Consider the following 27696-nt stretch of genomic DNA (forward strand, 5'->3'; position numbering starts at 1 on the left):
ATAACTTCTATTAAAAATTAACAACTTACCTGTTAATGTGAAAAGCTAGTGGGGCATAATTTTAGCATCCAGACCCCTTGTCTGGTGAGAGCACCAGGAGGAAGTATGGGGCATATGATGAACAATGTTGATCTGAATGAAGTTTTTACTTTTTAGCCAGTTTCTTAAGCATCAAGTATATTCCTTTTATTATGTCAGCAAGTTTAACATACCCTGTTGTCAACAAAGCAAAGGGCTTCCTCGATGGTCCAGTGGTTAAGAATCCGCCTTGCAATGCAGGGAACACGAGCACAATCCCTGGTCCAAGAAGATCCCACCTGCTTCAAGGCATCTAAGCCTGTGTGCCACAACTACTGAGCACTTGTGCCACAACTACTGAGCACTTTTACCACAACTACCGAGCTGAGTGCTGCACCTACTGAAGCCCGTGTGCTCTAGAGCCTGGACTCTGCAACAATAGAAGCCACTGCAATGAGAAGCCTGCATGCCGCAAGTAGAGAATAGCTCCTGCTCTTGGCCACTAGAGAAAGCCCACACACAATAACAAAGACCAGCACAGGCAAAAATTAATAGATAATTTGTTAAAAAACACTCAAGCTATTTAAAACAAACAAAAAACAAAGCAAAGACTTCCGTGAGTGGATTCCAAGTAGGAGATGTTGATGAAAAGGATCAGAAAACAAGAAGGTGGGTAGGACATCCGGTTCACTATCAGAACCAATCCTAGAGAAGCCAGTAGTTCAAAGAAAAGTCTGATTTCTGTTACTTCTAATCCTTCCCTGTTTCTTTTCATATGGAATCCCTATGTACAGTCAGATACTTCCTCCTGCCTCTTCTTTCCAGCATATAATTCCTTTCTGTTCTGCAAACCAAATAAGGCTTTAATGTATCAACCTGACATAATAATATCTTTACACCTTGTACCACTTACACCTTTCAGACATGTTGGTATTAGAATCTTACAAAATAATCTGCCCACCCCTCATAAAAGGGGAGGCATTTTTGCTTTGATCAAGAAGATGACTCATGATGAGAGGTCTTCTCTAGGGTCACAGAGGGGATCATTCCTAGACCCTCAAAGCTGGTTACTTCAAGGAAGGTTTAATGATGAGACTGTTTAAAGAGGTTTGCATGTAGTATAGGGAAAAATATTAAGAGGTAGTGTGGACTTGGCAACCCACTCCAGTATTCTTGCCTGCTTCAAGGCATCTAAGCTTGTGTGCCACAACTACTGAGCGCGGATAGAGGAGTCTGGCCGGCTGCAGCCCTTAGGTCTCAAAGAATTGGACATGACTGAAGTGACTGAGCACAGCACAGCGTGGAATCCTAGAGCTGTAAATACTGGGGGCTGACACTGTTTGTAAGTCTGAAGGCATGAAGCAATTAACAGAACCCAGAGATGGGGAAGGATGTGCAGAGGGGGCCATCTGAAAGGGGCTAAGACACAGCAGCCCATTTGTGACACCACAGGGCGAAATCCAAGAGGACAAATGCCTCTGCTTCCATCTCCTCTATCTTGCTGATTTGTTGCCGGTGCTTCTCGGATGGGTTAGTGGTAAAGAATTGGCCTACCAATGCAGGAGATGGAGGTTTGATCCCTGGATTGGGAAGATCCCCTGGAGGAGGAAATGGCAACCCACTCCAGTATTCTTGCCTGGAGAAGCCCATGGACAGAGGAGCCTGGGGGGCTACAGTCCATGGGACTGGAAAGAGTCGAACACAACTCAGTGACTGAGCATGGATGCTCCCTAGGCAACAAACCAAGCTGGGAGCCAGAGGCAAGGACGTCCATCCTTGTCAATCTCCTGGTACCCAGAAGGTTGAGCAAGAGTGGAGAGTGATGTACAAGCACAGGAAGATGTGTGCACACATCACTCTGAGGTGGGGTTGGGACTAGAGGCCACAGCTCCAGATTCCCCTCTCACTGCTTGTCCACATACTATCCTTTCCTCCAGGTAAGAGGATCTGAGCTCACAGCACCTAGTCCTGAACCACCTGTGAACTCTTTGATCCCTGTATCTTGAGGATTTCTGGTTGGAAAGCAAAACTTTGGGTGGATATACTATTTATCCACTTGTCATCCCAGCACATCCTTAACATGCATTATTGTCAAGTATATATAATACTGATTCTCCTGACCATTTAATATGAGAATTTGTTTCTTGACTACAACTGCAAGGTGATTTTTGATACAGAACAACTGATTATGTACCCTGGCTGCACACATTGTGTTAAATCTTATAAGGAATTATAGTCAATGCCAATCATTGTGTAAGTGAAGGTCAGACTTTACATCTTCTATTGGTATCATCAGCATTTTTGGGATAGTTCTTTGAAGCACACAAATTAATATTGGGATGCCTATCAGCACTGAAGGCATCTGTGAGAAATTAGATGCTTGTGGACTACGTAAGAGAGAGTGCAAGAGAGGAAAATATATACCAGAGTCCCCATGCACAAAATCATTGGTTTAAACTACAAGGACTCTGATCAGTCAGCTTTTTAAAAATGCTGTATATAGCTCAGATATTTGAGTTAGAAACACTGATTCCCAATTTTAAAGGTTTAGTCAGTGAGCAGCTGGGGAGAAAGACCCGCATGCATGCGTGCTCTGTTTAAAATTATAGTTGAGAGTGCATTTGTACAGGCAATATATATATAGTATGGTAATTAAAAGCAATTCTTGTGGTTTAAGAAAATCTAGATTCAAATCCTGGCTCCACTACTTACCAGCTATGTGATTTTTCTGAGCCTCAGTTTCCTCCCATGTAAAATAGGAATAATAATAGTGCTATTTGTATCAGTTAGCTTTCACTACAAAAATTTGCATAAAAATGCAGCTTAGAACCTCATAATCATAAAACCTCAGTGACAGAACTCCAGGGGCATTGAGCATTTATTGCTTGTGTGTTTGGAACTGTGTGGATGTTGGTGAGGCAGCTCTGCTGGTCTTGACTGAACTTGATCACTTGTCTTGGTATTTACTGGCTATTGACTAAATGGCCTCATCCAGGATGACCTGGGTGACTGGCTATGTTCCATGTGTCTTTCATCCTCTAGCAGGCTAGCTTGAGCATAGTCTCATGGTGATGGCAGGGGGCAGAATCAGTAAGGAGAAACACAGAAGCTCTTTTCAAGCCTCTGACTGCTTTGTGATTGCTAGTATTCTATTAGCCAAAGCAACATGCTGCTGCTGCTGCTAAGTTGCTTCAGTCGTGTCTGACTCTGTGCGACTCCATAGATGCCAAGAACGTGCTTTAGTCCTAAATCAGAGAAAGATGAGCACTGAAAATTGATGTTTTTCAACTATGATGTTGGAGAAGACTCTTGAGAGTCCCTTGGACTGCAAGAAGGTCCAACCAGATAATCCTAAAGGAAATCAGTCCTGAATATTCATTGGAAGGACTGATGCTGAAGCTGAAACTACTATACTTTGGCCACCTGATGCGAAGAGCTGACTCATTGGAAAAGACCCAGATGCTGGGAAAGATTGAAGGCGGGAGAAGGGGATAACAGAGGATGAGGTGGTTGGATGGCATCACCGACTCGATGGACATGAGTTTGAGTAAACTCTGGGAGTTGGTGATGGACAGGGAAACCTGGTGTGCTGCAGTCCATGTGTTCACAAAGAGTTGGACAAGACTGAGTGACTGACCTGAAATAAACTGGACAGAGGACATAGTTATGTGCAAAGAATGTGGATACAAGCAAAGAAGGAGAGTTGGAACCATTAATGCAGCCAATCTACTGCAGGATGCTGAGGTTTAAATGAGATAATACTCAGATCACTTAATAAATGGTGATTGTTGTTATATTCCCTATTAATATTACAGTTAGCATCTATCTATGTCTTTTTTGTTTGTTTGTTTTTGATCTTTGCTACTTGATGAGCTTATAGAAATTCCTGCTTTAAAAGAGGATGGAGGGGTTTGGGTTTAAAACCTGGCAATGAAACTCACTCTTAATACAACTTGCTGTGTACTGTGGTGCTCCAGTGCTTGCCTGGAAAATCCCATGACAGAGGAACCTGATGGGCTATATAGTCCGTTTGATTGCAAAGAGTCTGACATGACTGAGTGACTGAGTACCATCATGACAAACATATAGAAAAGTAAATAAAATCCAAGTGGACAGCTTAGCAAATTATCATAAACATTCATATAATCACCACCACTCAGCTCAAAAAACAGATAGGGGTGGGGGATTAAGAGATAGCAACTACTATGTATAAAATGAATAAGCAATGAGGATATATTGTACATTACAAGGAATATAGCCATTATTTGTAATAATTTTAAATGGAGTATAACTATCAAAATGTTGAATCACTATGTTGTACACCTGAAGATAAAATCATACTGTAAATCAACTACACTTTAATTAAAAAAAATAAGTGGACCAGTACCAGCCCTCAGGAGCCTTCCTCTCATTAACCTTGCCTACTCCCCATCCAGATGTCTCACACAATACTTTAGATTTGCCCGTTTTTGAATTTTATATGAATGATTCATAGTATGAATGCATTCTTTTGTCTCTTTTTTCAATCAGTATTCTGTTCATATGAGATTCAGTCATATTGTTTACCAGAGATATTTCACTCATTTTCATTATTGTGTTTTATTTCTTGCTTTTTCAAGTGTAGTTGATTTACAATATTGTGTTAGTTTCAGGTGTATAAGAAAGTGATTCAGATATATATATATATATATATATATATATATCTTTTTCATATTATTTTCCATTATAGGTTATTACAGGATGTTGAATATAGTTCCCTGTGCTATACAGGAAATCCTTGGTGCTTATCTATAGTAGTTTGTTAATTCCATACTCTTCTCCATAGTCTTGCCTCCTTTGTCACAGGTTAATTGACTGTAAGTTTGGGTTTATTTCTGGGCTCTGTTTTCTTTTCCATTGATTTTATATATCTGTTTTTGTGCCAAAACCATGCTCTTTTGATGACTAGCTTTGTAGTATTATAGTCTGAATTCTGGAAGGGTAATGCTTCCAGCTTTGTTCTTTTTATTCAGGATGGTTTTGGCAATTTGAGGGCTTTTGTGGTTCCATATAAATTTTAGGATTATTTTTTCTAGCTCTGTGAAGAATGTCATAGATAATTTGAGAGGGATGGCATTAAATCTGCAGATTGCTTTGGGTAGTAGGACCATTTTAACAATATTAATTCAAAGCCAAGAGCATGGGATATCTTCCCATTTCTTTAAATCAGCTTCAGTTTCTATTATCAGTGTGTTATAGTTTTCAACGTATAGGCCTTTCATTTTTTAAAAATTTGTTATTAGGTATTTCGTTATTTTTTTATTTGGTTTTAAAACGACTTTTTAAACTTTCTCTTCCTGATAATTCATTGTTAGTGTAAATAAGTGCAACAGATTTTTTTTTGTATGTTAATTTTGTATTCTGCTACCTTGCTGAATTTGTTATTAGTTTTAATAGTTTTAGTATTCTCTATATAGAGTATCACGTCATCTGCATTAGTGACAGTCTTATCTCTTCCTTTCCAGTTTGGGTAGTTTTTAATTCTTTTTCCTGTATGAGTGTTGTAACTAGGACTTTCAATGTTGTATTGCATAGAAGTGGTGAGAGTGGGCATTCTTGTCTTGTTCTAGAAATTAGCGGAAATGTTTTTACCTTTTCACTGTTGAGTATTATGTTGGGGGTGAGTTTTTCGTAAATACTGTCATTATTTTGAGATGTATTCCCTCTGTACTCACTTTTATGAGAGTTTCTATCATGAGTGAATGTTAGATTTTGTCGGATTCTTTTTCTATCTCTATTGAAATGATCGTGTAGGTTTTGTCTTTCCTGTTGATAATGTGGGGGTGTCACATTGATTGGAGGATGTTGAACCATCTTTATGACCCTGAAATGAATACAACTTGAGCATGGTGTATGATCCTTTTTACATATGGTTGGATTTGACTTGCTAACATTTTGTTGAAGATATCTACATCTATATTTATCAAATATATTGGTTGTAATATTCTTTTTTTATAGTGTCTTTTTCTGACTTTGGTATCATGGTGATGGTGACTTCATGAAATGAATTTGGGAGTTTTCCCTGCTCTTCAGTGTTTTGCAATAGTTTGAGAAGGAAAGGTATATGTTCTTTTTGGTATGTTTAGTGGAATTCCTCATTGAAACTGTCCAGCCCTGGACTTCTGTTTGAGAGGAAAATTTTTTATAACAGAGTCTATTTCACTCCCATTGATCAGTCGGTTCAAATTGTCTGTTTATTCTTAACTCAATTTTGGTAGACTTTGTTTCTAGAAACTTGTACATTTTTTCTAGATTGTCCAATTTGTTGGCATGTAACTTTTTATCAGTTCAGTTCAGTTCAGTCGCTCAGTCGTGTCCGACTCTTTGCAACCTCATGAATTGCAGCACTCCAGGCCTCCCTGTCCATCACCAACTCCCGGAGTTCACTCAAACTCACGTCCATCAAGTCGGTGATGCCATCCAGCCATCTCATCCTCTGTCGTCCCCTTCTCCTCCTGCCCCCAATCCCTCCCAGCATCCGAGTCTTTTCCAATGAGTCAACTCTTCGCATGAGGTGGCCAAAGTACTGGAGTTTCAGCTTTAGCATCATTCCTTCCAAAGAACACCCAGGACTGATCTCCTTTAGGATGGACTGGTTGGATCTCCTTGCAGTCCAAGGGACTCTCAAGAGTATTCTCCAACACCACAGTTCAAAAGCATACTTTTTTTTTTTTCTGTAGTATTGGTTGTTTTTTCTCTTTCATTTCTTATTTTGTTTGAGTCCTCTCTTTCCTCCTGATGAGCAATAGTTTTGTTAATGTAGTTTATCTTAAAAAAAAAAGATCTTGATTTTGTTTATCTTTTCTATTTTCCAGTCTCTATTTTATTTATTTCCTCTTTGATCCATATTATTTCCTTCCTTTTACTGGATTTTGTTTTTTCTCCTTTTCCAAATTCTTTTAGATGAGAAAGATTGCTTGAAATTTTCTTTTTTCTTAAGGAAGATCTGTATTGGTATGAACAGAACTGTTCATAGCTTTTTTTTTTTTTGCTGAATCCCATGGATTTTTTTAGGTTATATTTTTATTTTCATTTGTCTCTAGGTATTTTCTGTTTTATTTGATTTCACTCTTGACCTATTGGCTTTTTAGCAGCATGCTGTTTAGTCTCCATGTGTTTGTTCTTTTTCCATTTTTCTTTCTGTGATTGATTTCTAGTTTCATATCATTGTGGTCAGCAAAGATGCTTGAAATAATTTCTAAATTATTAAGTTGTTGAAGCTTGTTTTGTAACCTGGTATGTGATCTATCCTAGAGAATGTTCCATGCATGCTTTGAAAGACTGTGCATTGTTTTTTTTGGATGTAGTGTCCTGAAAATATAAACTAAGTCCAAATGGTCTGTTGTGCTGTGCTTAGTCACTCAGTCATGTCCAGCTCTTTGTGACCACGTGGACTGTAGCCTGCCAAACGCCTCTGTCTATGGGATTCTCCAGGCAAGAATATTGGAGTGGGTTGCTAAGCCCTCCTCCAGGGGATTGTCACACCCAGCGATCAAACCCGGGTCTCCTGCGTTGCAGGCAGGTTCTTTACTGTCTGAGTCACCAGGGAAGCCCACTCTTTTAGCTTATTGATTTTCAGTCTGGATGATCTGTCCTTTGATGTCAGTGGGGCGTTAAAATCTCCTCTGTTAATGTATTCCTGTCAGTTTCTACCTTTGTTGCATATTATTTCATTGTATAAATATATACTTCCTTTTACTGTTTTTGGATAAACTGAGTCATTGCCATTTAGACTCTCAAGGATAATGTTGCTATTATCATAAGTGTATGTGCTCTCTTGGTTTATGTGTGCACATTTCTGTTGGATATATACCTGCTGCTGATGCTGCTAAGTTGCTTCAGTCGTGTCCGACTCTGTGACCCCATAGATGGCAGCCCACCAGCCTCCCCCATCCCTGGGATTCTCCAGGCAAGAACACTGGAGTGGGTTGCCATTTCCTTCTCCAATGTATGAAAGTGAAAATTGAAAGTGAAGTGGCTTAGTCGTGTCCGACTCTTAGCATCCTCATGGACTGTAGCCTACCAGGCTCCTTTGTCCATGGGATTTTCCAGGCAAGAGTACTGGAGTGGGGTGCCATTGCCTTCTTCTGGATATATACCTAGGAGTATATATATATACATATATATGTATACACACATATATACAGATATGTATGTATGTTCATCTTTAGCAGGTAGTGCCAAACTCTTCTGAGATGGGTGTTCTAATTGGCATCCTAACCTGTAGTACCTAAAAATTTCTCTTTACATTCTCTTTAAAACTTGGCCTTTAAAAAATTAGCTATTCTGGCATTATGGTTTTACTTTATATTTCTCCAATAACAATGACATTGAATTTGAACAGAATTTCATATGTTTATCTGAGCCATCTGTATATTCTCTCTTCAGATGTACTGGTTCAAATATCTTGCCCATTTTTCTTCTGGTTGTCTGACTTTAAAATTGATTTGTGGGAGTTCCTTTTGTATTCTAGATTAAGCTCTTTGTTGAAAAATGTGTTGTAAATGTATGTTCCTACACTGTAGTTTTTTAAAATACTCTTTTGTAATGTCTCTTCAGGAACATAAGTTCTTATTTCAAAGATAGTCAAATATATCATTCCCATGCTCCTTCCCTTTTTCTATTTGATGTTTGGGTGTGTGTTGTATTTAAGAAAACTTTTTCTGACTTGGATAACAACAATCTCCTATTATTGTCTTTAATTTTCTGTTGCTGTTTGTTCTGTCTTTCACATTTGGATTTACAAAGACCTAGATTTGAGTTTTGCATAGAATGAGGTAGAAATCACATTCTGTTGTTTTCTATATGGACATTCCATTGTCCCAGCACCTGTTAGTACCAATATTGTCCTTTTCCCTTTGTTCTTCAGTGCTACCTTTGCTATAAATCAATGTCCATATACCTGTATATCTATTTCTGGGCTTTCTATTCTATTCCATTGATCTGTCTATAAACTTCAGTCTAGAGGGTATTAATTTTTTAAAAAGGATTTTGCTATGTAATGAAAGAGTATTTTTATTTGGCTCTTTTAAAAAAGGTTAACAGATAGTCCTTGGAACTACTTTCCTCACAAAAAGTCATACTGCTTCTGAAAAGTTGCCTAGTTGTCCCAGCTGTAAGTGAAATTACAGAAGCAAAGTCAGCGACTAGCAATTCATATTCACTTACTTTTTTTTTTTTTTGTCAGTGTCCTTTTTTCATTCCTTGTGCTTTCAAATCTCTCTCTTGTGTCTGGGAATCTACCATACATCTATCCTATTTTTACATTCCACTCATTACTCCTTCTCAATTGGATATCAGAAAGCTTTTCAAATACAAACCAAAAAATGATTCTAATGCAACCCTTTCCAGGGGCATTTGTGTTTTACAGTGTTTTCCTTAGAATAAAATGTCTCCAAAACCAAAGGAATGGATGTCTCATGGTACAATGTTAGGATTACAAGGGGGGTCACAGATGGTTGATTTTGTCATCTGTAATATGGCAGTGGACTTGGACTGGGTGACCTCTAGTTCTGCAGTCCAGAGAGGTGACATGATTTGCTCAAAGTCAGCTATTCAGTGAGTGCAAAACAGGAACAATGATCAGTAGTAGAAGATATATTTTTGTGAATTTTTTTCTTAGTGAGCTTAACTTTTTACCAAATGAATAGTAGTTTATTCAGCTTCCTCCAAAGATGAGCTCTTTTCTGAATTATTATGGAATTGCAAGATCAGACTACAGTCCTTTATTTAAAACTGTTTTAAGCAAAAGAGAAAAGACAGAAAAGCCTTAAAGTGAACCTTCCTTTAGTAAAAGACTACTTGTCCCCATCTGGTTCTTTTAATGACATGTTCATGCCTCCTCCCTTGTTAGTTGTGGCCCAGAGGCAATGCTTCAACTGCTTAAGTCAGTTTCTAGGAAAGAAATTGTGCCTTTTGCAAAGACGTGGATAAACCTAGAGTCTGTGATACAGAGTGAAGTAAGTCAGAAAGAGAAAAACAAATACTGTATGTTCATGTATATAAGTGGAATCTAGGAGAATGGTACTGATGAACTTATTTGCAGGGCAGAAATAGAGACATAGATGTAGAGAACAAACATAGGGTCAGCAAGAGAGGAAAGGAGGTGGGATGAACTGGGAGACTGGGATCGACATATATACACCACTATGTATTAAATACATCACTAATGAGAACCTACTGTATAGCACAGGGGACTCCACTCTGTGCTCTATCGTGACCTAAACGGGAAGAGAATCCAAAACAGAGGGGATATATGTACACGTATAGCTGATTCACTTAGCTGTACAACAGAAATGCCATTGTAATAAAACTATACTCTAAAAAATTTTTTTAAAATAAATATTTCCTGTGACAATCACATCCCCTTTCTTCATTTTGGGCACCCCTCATTAGAGGTGTCAGCTAAATGTAAGAAGTGAAAGACCCCATTACCAGTTTCCTCCCTCCAGATTCCATGCAGCTAGATCAGATTAGGTAAGATTCAATTCCACTTGATCCAATTCTCTCCAAATGTTTTTTCAGTTCAGTTCAGCTGCTCAGTCATTTCTGACTCTCTGCGACCCTGTGGACTGCAGCACACCAGGCCTCCCTGTCCATCACCAACTCCCAGAGTTTACCCAAACTCATGTCCATCAAGTCAGTGATGCCATCCAACCACCTCATCCTTTGTCGTCCCCTTCTCCCGCCTTCAATCTTTCCTAGCATCGGGTTCTTTTCCAATGAGTCAGTTCTTCACATCAGGTGGCCAAAGTATTGGAGTTTCAGCTTCAGCATCAGTCCTTCCAATGAATATTCAGGACTGATTTCCTTTAGGATTGTCTGGTTGGATCCCTTTGCAGTCCAAGGGACTCTCATGAGTCTTCTCCAACATCACAGTAAAACAGCATCAGTTCTTTGGTGCTCAGCTTTCTTTATAGTCGAACTCTCACATCCACACATGACTGCTGGAAAAACCATAGCTTTGACTAGACAGACCTTTGTTGGCAAAGTAAAGTCTCTGCTTTTTAATATGCTGTCTAGGTTGGTCATAACTTTCCTTCCAAGGAGTAAGCGTCTTTCAGTTTCATGGCTGCAGTTACCATCTGCAGTGATTTTGGAGCCCAAAAAAATAAAGTCTGACACTGTTTCCACTGTTTCCCCATCTATTTGCCATGAAGTGATGGGACCGGATGCCATGACCTTATTTTTTTGAATGTTTAGTTTTAAACCAACTTTTTTCACTCTCCTCTTTTATTTTCATTAAGAGGCTCTTTGTTCTGTTTTGCTTTCTGCCATAATGGTGGTGTCATCTGCATATCTGAGGTTATTGATATTTCTCCCAGCAATCTTGATTCCAGCTTGTGCTTCATCCAGCCCGGCATTTCAAATGATGTCCTCTGTGTATAAATAAGCAGGGTGGCAATATACAGCCTTGATGTACTCCTTTCCCTATTTAGAACCAGTCTGTTGTTCCATGTCCAGCTCTAGCTTTTGCTTCTTGACCTGCATACAGATTTCTCAAGAGACAGATCAGGTGGCCTGGTATTTTTTAAGTACCTATTATAAGCCAAACACTGAGGTAGGCACTAGGAATATCGAGGTGAATAAGATAGATTCCTGCCCTTGTGGTGCTGATATTCTAATTGGGAGGCTGGACATAAAGCAAGTAACGATGGTTGTGAAGGAAGGTTTGGGTGACACCACATGCAGGGGAATCATATTTTTTTGGGCCCCAAAATCACTGCAGATGGTGACTGCAGCCATGAAATTAAAGGATGCTTAATCCTTGGAAGAAAAGTTATGACCAACATAGACAGAATATTAAAAAGCAGAGACTTTACTTTGCCAACGAAGATCCATCTTGTCAAGGCTAGGGTTTTTCCAGTAGTCATGTATGGATGTGAGAGTTGGACTATGAAGAAAGCTGAGTGCCAAAGAATTGATGCTTTTGAATTGTGGTGTTGGAGAAGACTCTTCAGCGTTCCTTGGACTGCAAGGAGATCCAACCAGTCCTAAAGGAAATTTCCTAAAGGAAATCAGTCCTGAATATTCATTGGAAGGACTGATGCTGAAGCTGAAATCCAATACTTTGGCCACCTGATGCAAAGAACTGACTCATTGGAAAAGACCCTGATGCTGGGAAAGATTGAAGGTGGGAGGAGAAGGGGACAACAGAGGATGAGACTGTTGGATGGCATCACTGATTCAATGGACATGAGTTTGAGTAAACTCTGGGAGTTGGTGATGGACAGGGAGGCCTGGCATGCTGCAGTCAATGGGGTCGCAAAGAGTTGGACACGACTGAGCGACTAAACTGAACTGAACTGAACTGATATGCAGGAGGGAAGGCAAATGCCAGGGCAGGGCTGTTATTTCATTTTGGTTAAAGTTACCATAAAACTCAAGACAACCATGGCTCATTTTCTCTGCCTAACCCACAAAATTTAGTTACATTTAACAAATGTTTATTGACTAACTAATTGATGGAGGCAACTGTAGTATGTGTTGTGGAGCAGGGCTCAGAAGAGTAGAGAAAAAGGACTTGAAGATGAGTGAGATAGGATTCCTGAAGTCAAAGGGTGTGGGACCTAGGGGTGGGATATAATTATAAAAACAGTGTAAAATGTGCTCTGAGAGAGACAAATGGGACACGTGAATGAGTTTGAACTCAGGGAAAGGGGATACAATTGGGAGGGGTCATTGGAAAGGCTCAGTAAAGGGAGCGATATTTGTGGTGATATTTATGGAACGGACACGGTTTTAACCTGAAATGATGGAGAGAGGCTTCTCAGAAGAAGGTCTGGTGGGAGAAAAGTTGCAGAGTAGGAATTGGTAGTTCCAGGGGAATGGTGGGAAAGTCGAGGCTGGAAAGGTACTTGGGTATGCCACAAAATGAAAGACTTTATGTGGAAAAAAAAAGAGCAGACATGTAATTTTTTGGGGAATTGTTATTGAGACAGAAGGTACATGATTAGAGCTCTGTGTCTTGACATATTCTTCTGGCACTAGCAGGCCAGAGGTTTGACTGACAGGAGAGGGGGTGGTGTAATCTACTGGTGATTGAAATAGAATTTACACAAGGGCTTATGAATAGAAGAAGAGTCTCAGGAGAGGGACATTGTGGACAAAAGAGCTATAGGACTGAGCTACAGAAGACCTGTCTTCTCATTTCCCAAGATGAGTTGAAGATTTTGAGCCTTGGTAATGTGGGCAAAGATACTGTGTATAGTAGGCAATTACCAGTTGTACTTTTGGACACCCCACTGTGTGGGGATTTATGGGGAGCAGGTTTCTATCTTCTAAGGAGGAGACTGGAAGGGGCCAGGCCTTTCATTAGCTCCAGGTAGTGAGGTGTAGGAACACAACCCAGTTTTAGATAGTTCATCTGGCAGGATATTGAATCTGTGGGGGAACAGTGATATGGGGACCCAGAGGCATAGAAATAAAAGCACATGGGAATATAAGCACAGCAATTCAATGTCCCTGCATCCACCTGTCCTGTTGCACTGAGGCTCCTCCCCATCTTGGCTATCACCACCTCGACTGCACAGACCTAGGATGTGAACTTGTCTGTCCTCACCTGTTTTTCCTGGGGCAAGGAATTTTTTCAGCTTACACCTTCCATATTGGTCCTGCTATGGAAGCTAAAGAATCCTGCCTCATGGCCTCCAGCAGCCCGGACGGTTGAGTCTGGTCTCCCCCATCTATAGGGGAATTCAGAGGCTGGGGATGATGACTATATATTGCAGTATATATTCCTTAGCCACAAACACATTTTTAGGGGGAAATGGAAGTACTCAATGTGAACTTCTAGCTTTCTTGCTGTTGAATAAGTAAGTGAACAGTTTTGAAACAATGTATCTTAAGCACATAGTGAGAATGTACTCTTTGCCTAGTTATCCACTTCTTACATAAATAGTGTCCTGGCAGGAGAGCTAAGATCATGTGTGCCTGAATCCCATTGCCTCCAGCCAGCAGCCTATGAGGGAGACAGGGCAGTTCTTGTGGAAGGGGCTCACTGGGGTTTAGGCATCAGGGTTCTAATTCCATCACTGTCACTGGGTGGAGGTATGGTTATTTTGGTGAGCTCCTTGTCTGTTCCCTCATTTATAGTAAAGTCATTTTAGCAAGCGTTAAAAACAACATATTTCCAGGTGTTTTTAGATGCAGTCTCAATGCATTTCTATAGTGCTGCCTGCTGGGCCTGCCTCACACTCCCAGAAATATCCAGTAAGGTTGAGAATCTGACATTTCCTCTCTGTCCTTTCTATCCTTGACTATATCACAGAAAACCAACTATAAAGAATAAAAGACTGGGCACCCCAGTTTTCATTGCAGCACTGTATTCGATAGCCAAGACATGAAAGCAGCCTAAATGTCCATCGACAGAGGAATGGATAAAGAAGCTGTGATACGCGTATAAAATGGAATATTCAGTTCAGTTCAGTTCAGTGGCTCAGTCGTGTCTGACTCTTTGCGACCCCATGGACTGCAGCATGCCAGGCCTCCCCGTTCATCACCAACTCCCAGAGTTTACTCAAACTCATGTCCATTGAGTCGGTGATGGCATCCAACCATCTCATCCTCTGTCATTCCCTTCTCCCGCCTTCAATCTTTCCCAGCATCAAGGTCTTTTCCAGTGAGTCAGCTCTTCACATCAGGTAGCCAAAGTATTGGAGTTTCAGCTTCAGCATCAGTCCTTCCAATGAGTATTCAGGACTGATTTCCTTTAGGATGGACTGGTTGGATTTCCTTGCAGTCCAGGGGACTCTCAAGAGTTTTCTCCAACACCGCAGTTCAAAAGCATCAGTTCTTTGGTACTCAGCTTTCTTTATAGTCCAACTCACATCCATACATGACTACTGGAAAAACCATAGCCTTGACTAGACAGACCTTTGTTGGTGAAGTAATGTCTCTGCTTTTAATATGCTGTCTAGGTTGGTCATAACTTTCCTTCCAAGGAGTAAGTGTCTTTCAATTTCATGGCTGCAGTCACCATCTGCAGTGATTTTGGAGGCCCCAAAGATAGTCTTCCACTGTTTCCCCATCTATTTGCCATGAAGTGATGGGACTGGATGCCATGATCTTCATTTTCTGAATGTTGAGCTTTAAGCCAACTTTTGCAATCTCCTCTTTCACTTTCATCAAGAGGCTCTTTAGTTCCTCTTCACTTTCTGCCATAAGGGTGGTGTCATCTGCATATCTGAGGTGATTGATATTTCTCCCGGCAATCTTGATTCCAGCTTGTGATTCATCCAGCCCAGTGTTTCTCATGATGTACTCTGCACAGAAGTTAAATAAGCAGGGTGACAATATGCAGACTTGATGTACTCCTTTTCCTCTTTGGAACCAGTCTGTTGTTCCATGTCCAGTTCTAACTGTTGCTTCCTGACCTGCATATAGGTTTCTCAAGAGGCAGGTCAGCTGGTCTGGTATTCCCATCTCTTTCAGAATTTTCCACAGTTTGTTGTGGTCCACACACTCAAAGGCTTTGGCATAGTCAATAAAGCAGAAATATATATTTTTCTGGAACTCTCTATCCAGACAAACTCTGTCCAAACCAAACTCTTTGTTTTTTCAATGATCCATTGGATATTGGCAATTTGATCTCTGGTTCCTCTGCTTTTTCTAAATCCAGCTTGAACATCTGGAAGTTTATGGTTCACATACTATTGAAGCATGGCTTGGAGAATTTTGAGCATTATTTTGCTAGTGTGTGAGATAAGTACAATTGTGCAATAGTTTGGGCATTCTTTGGCATTGCTTTTCTTTGGGATTGGAATGAAAACTGAACTTTTCCAGTCCTGTGGCCACTGCTGAGTTTTCCAAATTTGCTGGCATATAGAGTGCAGCACTTTCACAGCATCATCTTTCAGGATTTGAAATAGCTCAACTGGAATTCCATCACCTCCACTAGCTTTGTTCATAGTGATGCTTCCTAAGGCCTACCTGGCTTCACATTCCAGGATGTCTGGCTCTAGGTGAGTGATCACACCATCATGATTATCTGGGTCATGAAGGTCTTTTTTGTACAGTTCTTCTGTGTATTCTTGCCACCTCTGCTCAATATTTTCTGCTTCTGTTCGGTCCGTACCATTTCTGTCCTTTATTGAGCCCATCCTTGCATGAAATGTTCCCTTGGTATCTCTAATTTTCTTGAAGAGATCTCTAGTCTTTCCCATTCTATTGTTATCTTCTATTTCTTTGCACTGATCACTGAGGAAGGCTTTCTTATCTCTCCTTGCTATTCTTTGGAACTCTGCATTCAGATGGGTATATCTTTCCTTTTCTCCTTTGTTTTTCACTTCTCTTCTTTTCACGGTTATGTGTAAGGCCATCTTCAGGCAGCCAAATTGCTTTTGGGAATATTAGCCATTAAAAATAATAAAATAATGCCAGTTGCAGCAAGATGGGTGGACTCAGAGATTGTCCTACTGAGTGAAGTAAGTCAGACAGGAAGGAGAAGTATCATAAGATATCCCTTGTATGTGGAATCTAAAAAGAAATGATACAAATGAGCTCACTTACAAAAATTTTTAACAAAGAGACTCACAGACTTAGAAAATGAATTTATGGTTGCCAGGGTGGAGGGTGGGGTGGGGGTGAGGGGAAGATAGGGGAATGGATAGTTACATGGACGTGTACACACTGCTATATTTAAAGTGAATAACCAACAAGGACCCACTGTATAGCACATGGAACTCTGCTTAATGTTGTGTGGCAGCCTGGATGGGAGGGGAGTTTGGGGGAAAATGGATACATGTGTATGTATGGCTGTGTTCTTTCACTGTTCACCTGAAATTATTACAATATTGTTAATCAGCTGTACTCCAATAGAAAATAAAATGTTTAAATTAAAAAAGTTAAAAGAAGAAAAAAATTAAAAGTTGGATTAATTTTTTAGAAAAAAAGAACAAAGGATTGGGATAAAGTGAATTGGGGTACGGCTACTCTGGATTCTGGATTGACTAAGGAAGTTTTTCCTTTCCTCTGCTTAGATGATTAAAGAAGGTAATGCTTTTCTTTATTTAGAACTGGAAAAGCTGTGAAAGCAGCTGCATTGGTTTCAGAATTTGTAACTTTTCTGGTGCCAGGGTGAATGAGTAAAAATAACCTAGGAAGCTGGTTAAACAAAGAGATTCAGGAGGTCTACCCTCTGAAGTTTGGATGGGGACTCAGACAGCTGTACTTTAAAAAAAAGTTTTGTGCTGTAACTCTAATGCACAGCCAGGCTTGGAAACCTCTGTGTTCCTAAGTTTACTTCCCAGATCTTGTAGGATTATTGAGCCCTATTTGAATGAGTAATATTAATTCACATCATTTGTTTACAAATGAGCTTGTGAGATTGAGAGCAGGTGGCTATTTTAATTATATTTATAAGCTAAATAACATCCAGAAGGTTTTAATATTATCAATAAATTAAACCAGAAACATTGTGCACATTTGTGTATCTCATATGAAAGCACTGGTTTGTTAGATTTTGCACTAATGGGCATTTTGTACTTGTTTGCTTTTACTTTTGTGATAGGACTTCTTTCTCTTGCTTTTACCTTTGGCTGTTTCCTTTGCTATTCCATGTTGTATTTCTTTCTTTCCAGAAGAAACTTACCTTGGTTGGTTATCTTAGCCAAGAAATATTAGAAAACTCATGTCTCTGGACTTTCAGTCCTAAGTCTTTTTCACTAAGCAGCAATTTCACCTCTCTTCCATCCTGTGAGTAAGAGAAGGCTTTCTTTCATTTCTTCAAAAACTCAGCCCTTCTACAATGCCCTCACTTCCCATGGAGATCCATTTGAGCCTCCAAATGCAGGTCCGTTTGAGCCCTCTGGGTCTTGCATCACAGAATGGCTGCAGTTGCAGAGATAAAAGCAATGAAACAAATGCTATCAAGGCTTTCTCTAAGCTCCTAGTAAAGGGCTTTACATGTAGCAGCGATGGAACTCAAGGGGCCTCATTCATCTCTTTGCTGAAGTCTTAGCTGACTGCAGAATAATTACAGAGAATTCAAGTTAAGACTTAGAAAGATTTGTCACTGGCTGGTGGATACCACTGGCTTAGTAAAACTCAGCACACTGATAATTAGTATAAGCCAGCTACAAGTAACCTCTTGTTAAAGTGCAAATTATTAAAACATCTATTACCAAACAAAAAAAGTTTTAAATATTAGAGATTCCAAGCACAGGGATGTGTGGTGAACTTGAAAAGCTTGATGCCAATTATGTGCTTCACTGAATTAATATGAATTGGTGTTATTAATAAAAACTCAAATGATCTACCCTGCAAGCCCAACCTTTTACCACCTCGCATTTCATTAGAAATGAACTTTTCAATTAAGATCTGTCTTCCCACAGGTACCAAATTGAGTTTTCCATGCTTGTGCTTCAGTCACAGAAGCTTAAGAAACATGGTAGGGGCTAGGGGTGGGAATAGGGGTGGTGGGTCACGCCCAATTTGCCATGACAGCTTGCCAGTCTCTAATACAATATTTCAACTTCTTTCAGAGTAATGTGGTCTCTTGTTTAGTCGCTGACACTGAATAATTTATTCAATAAAGTAGTGCAATTTAAAGGAAAATGAATGAAAATGTTTACACTTGGCAGCAGCTCTCTAAAATAATATTTGCTGCTAAAAATTGAGATAACCCTTTCTTTAACTATTTTAGTAAGAAGAGAAGGAACAGATAGGAATAAAAGTATTTAAAGACATTATAATTCTCTACTTAGTTTATCCCATGAAGAGCTTTTCCATGCAAATGAGAAAATATTCAATTTGAAATATTCTTTGAAATGAGATTGGTTTGCAGATGTTTGACATATTAATTATTTCTCAAGTAAATAGAGGTGTAATTTAAGGCATAAGTCAACATTTCTAAAAAAAAAAAAAAAGAATTGTTAATATATGTATTGTGATTTGGAGGTCTCTTTAACAGGACATCATTATTTTGGAGACTCTTTTCCACCTTTATCTCCTCTTTTCTTTAACTTTGCTTCTCTGATCATTCCAGATGACTCAGAGTTGTACAGAAATACAATGGCAGAGCTGGTTGTTCTCACCAGTTTACGTAACCACTCTGCTCTCCCTGACCAGTATCAGCTGGAAAAAACGTAGGGTTTTGTTTTTTTAGGGATGGGGCAGATTTGGACCGGTCCCCTTTGTATTATGGGTGCTTTTCATCTCACTACCAGTTTTTCAAGAAGATCTCTGTGTGTACGAAATGATAGTCGGTTTGGTGCCTGGTGAGTCCCTCAGGGGCTAGGCTTTGTTCACCGCTGTGAGCCCTGTGCTGTAAGCCGTGCCCGGCACATAGTGGCTGTATAATAATCTCCCACCGCCTCAGCTGGTTGGTCTTCTTACCTGCACACTCCTGGATTTTGCTCCCCAGGACCTGCTTCCCTCCTCCTCCCTATCTGACCAAATCCTACCCAGTCAACTACTCTCGAGATCCATGTCCTCCAGAAGAGTGTCCGCTGCCCCACAGACTCCTGGTTTCCATAATCTGTATCTTGGCATCATGCGCTGTCATCAGGGTTTGCTTAATTCTTTCAGGGTTTAGTGAGAGATGGCGTTTGTCCTCATGGAGTTTGGGCCTCAGGCTTCCTCAGTGTCTCAGTGGTAAAGAATCTCCCTGCAATGAAGGAGACACAGGAGATGTGGATTCGATCCCTGGGTTAAGAAGGTCCCTTGGAGGAGGATATGGCAACCCACTCCAGTATTCTTGCCTGAAAAATCCCATGGGCAGAGGAGCCTGGCGGGCTACAGTCCTTGACGTTGCAAAGAGTCAGACATGGCTGAGCACACAGAGCATGCATATGAGGAGCGTGACACTTGGACAGGTGTGTGGTCCTTCAAGGACCGGGCACAGCCCTGCGACTTCATGAGGTGTCCAGTGGATGCTTACCACTGACTGATGGGACTCTTTCCTCACTGCTGTAGTGAGTGGTGCCTGCTTCGCCTTATATGCTACATCTGTTTGGTCATGACTTCAGTTCAAGTCAAAACATGGGTGACATTCCCTCTCCCATATTTCCTAAGCTGCTGCTCATCTCTCTGGCTAGTTCAGCAGCCTCTATAGAGAGGTCGTATATTTAACATTTGCGATTTTCCCCCTGTCTTGTGTCCTGGCCTCTGTGCTGTTGCCCCTTTCTGCCTCTTGTTGCTTTTACCCGTCCCCCTCTCTTCCCAACCATAATATATCATCAGCTTTTTTAAAGGTACATTTTTATTTTGGTCTATAAACTTCCTAAAAATGACAATACTCATTCTCTATTTGAAAAAAGTAAAAGTGTGAAAGTCTCTCAGTAGTGTCTGACTCTTTGTGAACCCTTGGACTATACAGTCCATGGAATTCTCCAGGCCAGAATACTGGAGTGGGTAGGCTTTCCCTTCTCCAGGGAATCTTCCCAATCCAGGGATCTAACCCAGGTCTCCTGCATTGCAGACGTATTCTTTACCAGTTGAGCCACAAAGGAAGCCCAAGAGTACTGGAGTAGGTATCCTTTCTCTTCTCCAGAGGATCTTCCAAACTCAGGAATCGAACTGGCATCTTCTGCATTGCAGGCAGATTCTTTACCAACTGAGCTATCAGGGAAGCCCTAAACACGAGACTACTCACTCTCTATTTTTTTAAAAAATAATTCATAATTTGTACTTTTCACTATCAGACTGATTTTTCCTACACTTAGTTCAGATTACTGAGCTATGTATTGTATTGAGCTATGCCTTCATCCTTAAATTTCAAAAATGCCTTTTTCTGTCAAATCTTATTTAGGAGTGTTAAACTGAGGAAGATGACTGCATGTAGAATGTTGACACTTAACGGGCTCCTTGAAATAGGTGACCTTGGATATGGGCAATGAGATAATAAGCAAAAGAGGATTGGCAGAAACCAGCTGCTTCCAAGATAGCGTAGGAGCACCATTGAAAGAAGGGCAGCAGAAATTGAACAGATAAGTTGATCAAAGACAAAAGCTTACCAAGGAACTAGGATTTTTAAAGAAAATCATTGAGGTACCTGTTATGCATTAGTAATTCCAGTGCATGGATTGAGCAACTACTGTATTATCTGCAATGTTCTGCTGCTGCCGCTGCTGCTACTATTAAGTCGCTTCAGTCGTGTCTGACTCTGCAGCCCCATGGACTATAGCCCACCAGACTTCTCTGTTCATGGATTATCCTAGCAGGAATGCTGGTGTGGGTTGCCATGCCCTTCTCCAGGGGATCTTCCCGACCCAGGGATTGAACCCGCATCTCTTATGTCTCCTGCATTGGCAGGTGGTTCTTTACCTCTAACACCACCTGGGAGGCCCCTACACTGTTCTACTCACTGGTAATGTAGAGAAATGAGACGGTCAGTGACCTGCTTATAAGCTAGTGGGAGCAGGGGTCAAGGCAGGGACAATAATAGAACACATAAAATGCACTGTTTTGGGTTAAAAAGTTGGTAAATTTAGTTTGGATTCTTTGTGCTTGAGGTACCAAAATAAGAGGGAGAGCGGGATGCAGCAATTGCCCCATTCCAGAGATGCTCACATGCAGAACAGCTGTTGGTGATCTTGCAGAAAGAAGGACTCTTTGGACAAGATGAGCTCACAGAGCATATGAATGATATCACGCTTTTGGTTCTTTCTCCCCCCCCACCAACAATTCCTCTGTGTAATACCTTCTCTTTAATAATGCTCATGGAGAGGATGGAGCATTCTGTGAGGATCTGAGCCCTTGGCCATAACACCCTCCTCTCAGCAGCAGAGATCACAAAGGAGATGTCTTGGTTTTATAATCAAGGTTATAAAGGCAATTTAAAATGTTCCATGGCTTATTTCCTGCCTTTCTCGACTGCTCTGTAGATTGACATCTGAAATGGCCTCCAACCTGGCAGCCCTGTTCTAATTATCTAAAATGAAAGAAGGGGAAATATTTGTAGTTCTTGGGATAAAAATACACATCACTCCTTAAAAAAAGTGAAGCTGTGAAGAAAAACAGATTCTCCACCTCAGTAAATTTAAAGCAATAACTTTTCCCTTGTTACCAAAATACAAAGTCATCACAAAAGTTCAGACAATATACATAAGAAAAGTAACGTCTTAAAAACCCATCACCTTGAAATTACCATTGCTAACAAGTTCTTGGCCTTATGATCTTTTTTCCTTTAAAAATATTGATGTGTGTTTCATAATAGTGGGTTCATATGAAGCATGAAAGAGAAAAAGTGAAAGTGTTAATCGCTCAGTTGTGTCTGGCTCTTTGCGATCTCACAGATTATAGCCCACCAGGCTTCTCTGTCCTTGACTTTCTCCAGGCAATACTGGAGTTGATAGTCACTCCTTTCTCCAGGGGATCTTCCTGACCCAGGGATCAAACCTGGGTGTCCTGCATTGCAGGCAGATTCTTTACCATCTGAGATATCAGGGAAGCTCCCATATGAAGCATACTATTCTATATCATCTGATTTTTTCATTTAGTAGTTGTTGTCAGTATGCTTAATTTCACCAGTTTGGAGGTACAGAATGAGTTCACACTACTTCTAATATTCAAGACAGATAAACCTGTGGCTCCAATATGCAAAAATATCTCTCATGTCTCCCTCCTTTTCCCTCCCCCTAACCATTGTCATCTCACAGTTTTAGCTCAAGTTTTAAAAACCCAAGGATATTTTACTTAACCATAAAAAAGAGTGAAATAATGCCATTTGCAGCAACATGGATAAGCTACTTCACTTAGATTATCATACCAAGTGAAGTCAATAAAAAAGAAAGACAAATACCGTATGGTATCACTTATATGTGGAATCCAAAATACGACACAAATGAACTTATTTGTGAAACAGAAACAGACTCACAGAAAACAGACCTATGCTTCCCAAGTGGAAAGGGGGTGAGGGAGGGATAAATTAGGGGTTTGGGATTAGCAGATATAAACTATTGTATATAAAATACATAAATGACAAGGTCTGACTGTATATCACAGAGAACTATATTCAGTATCCTATAGTAAACCCAAATGGAAAGAATATGTATTTATATGTATACCTGAATCCCTTTGCTGTACTCCAGAAACTAACACAACATTGTAAATCAAATATTTGCCTTCCCCCCCCCCCCAAAAAAAAAATCCAAGGACATTTACATAACTCTAGGACTCAGGCTTTGTCATAATCCTGCCGTGGAGAAAGGACTGGAAAATCAGTGTAGTCAACTAAAACAGCCCCGTTGCTTTGGCTGCCATTCTTGCTGCCTCATGCTGCTGCCCCAGTGTTGTACTTGACCTTTCCCAGAAGGTCTGTGGTGATGTGCCACACTTGACTTTGACCATGCTCCCACAGCCAGAGACAGTCATGACCACTGAAGAAAGTACTTTTTGGAATGATGCCCGTGCTAGCTCTAGAACAGTTTCTCTAGATCCTCTTGGAGAGAAAAGATAAAGGGATTTCCCCTACGTCACTACATTCGTTTGGGGCTCTAACATTGCTCCCCCACCCCCACACACATACATACACACACGGTTGCAGGTTGGATTCTTTAGAAGTGGACTCTAAGGTGCAGTTTGGGATGTTACATATTTATTGGGGATCAACACCTGGCAAAGGAAAGGGGAAGAAGCAGGATTGGCAGAGGAAGAAGTTGAGCTTTGGTGCCTGCTTGACAAAGCCTCAGCCAGTGAGTATTGACCATTAGGGCTGTCCTGTGTTGTGCTGATGTGGCTGAGACTTTATAACCCTGTCTCAGTCCCTGGATGTGGGCTGCCCCTTAGGAAAGGACATGACATTGGGCAAGACAGCTCTCTGTAACTGAAGCATACCCTGAAAGATCCCCTTTGTCCCTGAAGGTGGGCAGCAAATCCTTCCCCAGGAAAGGCTCAGCTTGGTGCATCTCTGGTCCTCACAGTCCATCATCTCCTGAGCTCCATATATATTTGGGGAGCAGCTTGTCTAGGATATTAGTGAGACCCTTTTTTGATAGAAGACTTAGAAGAGGGAGGTTATGAGACATCCTATAGTCCTGCTGCTATTGGTCTTGGGCTGCAATTAATATTCACTGTCTTCCGCCTTTCCTGTCCATTCTAGATTCCTCTCGCCTTCAGTGACAAGATCTGCAAGCCTCGGTGGCTTAAGTAGTGGCTTGAACCAGACCCTGAGGGTTCTGAGAGCTTGGTAACCATGAGCTTCTCAAGCAGAGGTTGTTGTATCTGTTCATCTGTCATCATAACTGGGCAATGGAGGACCAAAAGGCTCTGAAATGAATTACCTGAGGCTGCTCATATTCATCCTTGCCCTCATTGTGCAGCAACAGTCATACATTAGTATCATGATCAGGATTGATTCCTTCACTAAAATGGTCATTCTTCTTTCTGCCAGATGATCTTTGGACACAAGGAACCCAAAGCGACCAGGCAACAGCTTACAGTTCAGTGGGGCTTTTGCTAGTCTCCAGGCTTGAAGTTCCTCCTCTTGGGACAAGATCTCTATCCCTGTAGAGCTTAAAGCTGTGGGGACGGAAAATATTAATGCGTATTTGCTAATTGTGTCATTGGGAGTGATGTTAATTGGGAGGGGGCTTTTCCTCTTCAACTCCCTGGTTCCCAGACCCATTAGCTAATGCTCTATCAGACCTGCAGCTCTGGGTGTTGTGGAACAGGATATGACCAATGGATTTTGTGCTTATGGATCCACTCCTAATCCTGGTACAGAAGAAAATCTCTTACTATGAATCACCTCATGACCATTCGTCTGCATCTGCCCATTATGTGTTGGATCCTATTAGACCTAACAAAACACAGGGCCAAGTGGGCTGGGCTATCCATTGTAACATGGATGTGTCTTTGGGAATGAGCATGGGCAGGACCAAGCATCATTCTGGCTTTTCTAGGACCCTGTAGCATGCCAGGAGGTGTTTTTCAAACAGGGCAAATAGCATGGCCTTAATCTAGAATATCAGGCCATGGTAACAGGTGGGTAACACCTGGTTCATATCCCAACTGTAACCTTACCGCTGACCTCCAGTACAGATGGCACCACATTGCTCTACATTGTGGTTCTCTCAGTGGAGTGTGTCACAAACTCCGGCAAGAATCTTTGTTCCCCATTAATCCCCCCGTTCTTATGGATCTGCTGGCAGCTCTTTGGTCACCAGGTATGTGTGTTGGGACAATATTCCTTATTGCTAAGTGTATAATGCTGTCTAATAGGACTTTCTATACCAGTAGAAATATTCTATCCCTGTGTTGTCTATATGGTAGCCTCTAGCTGCATGTGATGGTTGAGTGCTTGACATGTGGCCAATGCAGCCAAGGAACTAAAATTTTAGTTTAGTTTATGCTGAAGCAGGGATGATGCTAAAGCTGAAACTCCAGTACTGTGGCCACCTCATGCGAAGAGTTGACTCATTGGACAAGACTGATGCTGGGAGGAATTGGGGGCAGGAGGAGAAGGGGACGACAGAGGATGAGACGGCTGGATGGCATCACGGACTCGATGGACATGAGTCTGAGTGAACTCCGGGAGTTGGTGATGGACAGGGAGGCCTGGCGTGCTGCGATTCATGGGGTCTCAAAGAGTCGGACATGACTGACTGACTGAACTGAACTGAACTGATGCTGAAGTAGACTTGTGTGGCTAATGGCTACTGTAATGGACATTGCGGGTATAGAATATACCACCTCCAGAATCCAAAAAAAGCTCAACATGTATTGTCCTTCCTTTTTTTTTGTGGTAGAAAGTACAAAAGGCAATACTTTAATTTTATATAAATTGTTGGAGGGAATATCTAGCATGCTCTTGGCCTCTGGACCCTAAAATTTTTATTAAGTGAGTGACTCCACTTTATGAATCTATTGCTTATTACCAGTGTGATGAATCAGTATAATACTGGATGTCTAGATGGTCCAGATCTTTTTAGATTATAGTAAAACAAAGTGCAGAGAGTTGACATAGTCATGGGGGATAAGTGTAAATAAATATGTCCATCTCACTCAAATGCAAATTGTTTCTGATTCTATTTTCTGATTCATTTACGAAGTCAATAGCCACCTGCCATGTACCTGGTTCTTTGTTAATTTGTTCTCACAGATGCCATATCTGACATAGTGGCTCCAGATGGGCTGCTGTTTGTAGAGTTTATGAAAGTCTACATCATGGTTTAGCACATTGTACCCTGTGCACCAATTTCAACCGGCTGCCTATTTTTGTAAATAAAGTTTTATTGGAACACAGAGGCATGCCCATTCACTTACATATTTTCTGTGGCTATTTTCACATCGCAGTGGGAGAGCTGAATTGTTATGACAGAAGCTACACAGTCCACAAAACCTAAAATATTTACTATCTGGCCCTTTACAGAAAGTTTTCTGACCTCTGGTTTACACTAATATTCCAGGACCCATCTAGTTTCTGTAGGGATTGGAGCAGTGAATTAAATGGAGATGTTTTGGGGCAACTGCCCCTTGATCTTTTATCTCTTTAAAAATAACACTGATCTCTACCTTCTCTGCTCAACCCTGTCCCCCCGCCCCACTTCTGATTGGGGTATGCCAATTGCTAACTTTAAATTTACCGCAGGGTGAAATGTCTACCAGGTTATTATGGAGCCCCAGTGGACCCACTATAAGCCAGACCTTGGCTATGTCCTGTCTTCCATATACCCCTACTCTCACAGGGGCTCAAGACAACACTTCAGGTATCAGGTCTTGTCCTGAAACCCTACATCACATAGTCCTGGCTATTCTCCTTTCCTTAATGTATGTTTATTCCAATAAGTGATCACATGTCCCTTTGAAGGGGAGCATCAGAGAAATTATAATGTATGCCTGCTGTGGTTTTTCAAGGTCCTTTCTTCTGGGGAGGCATTCCTAGGTGGCAGGCACAGTGGTAAAGAACCTGCCTGTGAAGAACGTAGGAGACATAAGAAGCACGGGTTCAATCCCTGGGTTGGAAAGATTCCCTGGAGTAGGAAATGACAGCCCACTCCAGTATTCTATTTTTTTAAAATATATTTTAATTTTATTGGAGTATAGTTGATTTACAATGTTGTGTTAGTTTCAGGCATACAGCACAATGATTCCCACTCCAGTATTCTTGCCTGGAGAATCCCATGGACAAAGGAGCCAGGCAGGCTACAGTCCATCAGGTTGCAAAGTTGGACATGACTGAGGTTTATAGCTGTCCTCCTGGGGACTAGGCAACCTGTTTAATCAATGGGTTCTGACTCTGAAAACTGGTTTAGGTTTAAAAGCTCCACAGAGGATCATGCCTGCTTTTGAGATGACTGTCCTCATTCTACCATCCATGATTTCTTCTGCTGGTATAAACTTGAATACATGTGTGCCAAGTCGCTTCAGATGTGTCTGACTTTTTGAGACCCTGTGTACTGTAGCCCATCAGGCTCATCAGTCCATGGGGTCCTCCAGGCAAGAAACTGGAGTAGGTTGCCATTACCTTCTCCAGGGAATCTTCCCAACCCAGGGATTGAACCTCTGTCTCATATCTCCGGCATTGGCTGGCAGAAGTCCTACTCCACTATTTTGGGAACCACTGGGGAAGTCCTACTCTGCTATTTTGGCCGTTAGGTATTTAGTGTCCTGTTAACCACCTGTATAACTCTCTACAGTTCAGGCCCTTTGGCTTTCATGCTAACCTTGCCATTAACTTCCATAACTGCAATCCTCTGA

The sequence above is a fragment of the Capricornis sumatraensis genome, chromosome 2 (assembly GCF_032405125.1).
Source record: "Capricornis sumatraensis isolate serow.1 chromosome 2, serow.2, whole genome shotgun sequence".
In the NCBI taxonomy this organism is placed as follows: domain Eukaryota; kingdom Metazoa; phylum Chordata; class Mammalia; order Artiodactyla; family Bovidae; genus Capricornis; species Capricornis sumatraensis.